The sequence below is a fragment of the Tupaia chinensis genome, unplaced genomic scaffold (genome assembly GCF_000334495.1).
Source record: "Tupaia chinensis unplaced genomic scaffold, TupChi_1.0 Scaffold000037_18, whole genome shotgun sequence".
Lineage (NCBI taxonomy): Eukaryota > Metazoa > Chordata > Mammalia > Scandentia > Tupaiidae > Tupaia > Tupaia belangeri.
In genome coordinates this window covers 1,333,005-1,334,811 of record NW_006159476.1, presented here as the reverse complement: position 1 = coordinate 1,334,811, position 1,807 = coordinate 1,333,005, and the positions used below count along the sequence as shown (strand labels likewise).

At 45.8% G+C, this 1,807-nt stretch overlaps 1 pseudogene; it reads left to right on the top strand.

Annotated features, from left to right (window-relative positions):
* Window positions 1-744: 744 nt before the first annotated feature.
* On the top strand, window positions 745-860 carry LOC114007901 (uncharacterized; annotated as a pseudogene).
* Window positions 861-1,807: the final 947 nt, after the last annotated feature.

Genomic DNA, 1,807 nt, shown 5'->3' with positions numbered 1-1,807 from the left:
AAGCCCAGTGACATAGCCATTACGCTAACTGCTGGTCCCAAAGGTGCCGGATTCTCACATGGCTGACAGCGGTTTGAGTCCCAGACCTGGTGGCTCACTCTCTCACTTTTCCTTTCTCTCTCTGTCTCTGCTCAAATTAAATAATAATAATAATAATAGCAAATTGAATTAAATAAATACATAATTGTTTAAAAAAATTATTTTGAGGGGCCAGTTGGTGGTATGGCTTAAGGAGACAGGTTCTCACATGGCTGACTGCGTGGTTCGAGTCCCAGACCTCATGGCTTGAAAAAATACACCGGACACAAGTGTCCAAAAATCCCAAGAGGAGAATGGAGAAGAGATTGGGTGTGGCCAACCCCCTAGGGGGTGATTTCTCACTTTCTTTGTCTCCACCCCTCCCTTCCCCAGTGAGTGCATGCACCCTATGACAAAAATCTAAAAATAGACTTCTTTTTTTATGATAGAAAGCATGTGCATGTGCGTAGATGAGAAAGAGAGAGAGAGAGAGAGAGAGAAAGCTCACACTTGTTAGAGTCTCATTATGTTGCTATTCCCTTTCCTCAGTACTCTAACTCCTCAAGCTCCTGGCCATCCATATGCATACAACCTGGAGTTTTTTCAGGGCTACCTGGGATGAAAACTGTGGTCATTATATGGCTTTCAGCACTGCAAGGTGTGAGTATTACCACTGTGCCACAGCCCCAAGGCCTGCCAAATAAATGTTATTAATACTCTTTTACAGCTTTTGCGCAGTGGCAGTATGGGAGCCAATGAGATTTATCCGAGGCACGATTATTGCTAATTGAAAACTTTTCCCAATACTCTTTTACAATGAGGAAAGGCAGGCTCTTAGAAGTGAAGTTAGGGATGGCGTGGTGGTTAAGATGGCTGAATCCTACATGGCTGACTACATGGTTTGAGTCCCAGTCCTGGGGGCTTGAAAAATATGCCAGGCACATGGGTGTGCATACCTAAAATCCCAAGAGGAGAATACAGGAGAAGGGATTGGGATGTGGCCACACACCCCTCTCCCCCCTGGAAGGTGATTTCTTACTTTCTCTCTGTGTCTCCCTGGTGCATCATTTAAAAAAAAAAAAAAAAGTGATGTAATTTTGACAAAGACCTAGAAAAGATGTGATTAGAACCTGGACTTGGCCATCTCCAAAGCTTATGAGTGTTGTTTCCTCGGTAGATCTGTGTTTTTAATTTTTTTCTTCTCCCTTTCCTTTTTAAAAAATTTACTAGAGGACACCTGTATTCCCTGAGGAGAAACAGAGAGAAGAGAGAAAGCACCTCCCTCCCGGGGGGGAATGATCATGCCACAATTCTCTCTCCTCCATCTCTCCTTTTGCACACATGCTCCAAATGTCATTCTTTTTTTTTGGAGAGGTTTTTGCTATAGGGTGCACACACTTGCTAGAAAGACACAGAGAGACAGCAGAGAGAGACAGAGATAGAAAGGGAGAAATCACCCCCTCCCGGGGTTGGGGGGTGGGGATGGCCATGCTGCAATCCTTTCTCCTCCATTCTCCTCTCAGGATCTTGGGCACACACACATGCATGCTCGGTGCAAGTTTAAGCCACTGGGTCTGGGACTCAAACTGTGGCCGACTATATGGGGGGTCCAGCGACATAGCCAGTACACCAACTGCTGGTCCCACCCCAAATGTCTTTCAAGTCACCAGGCCTGGGATTTGAACCATGTGCTTGGCCATGTGGGACCCAGCTACCTTACTACCATGCCACTGGCTGGCCCTAGATTTGTGGTACAACCCATTAGTGGGCCAGAAAATTAGTTCAGCAG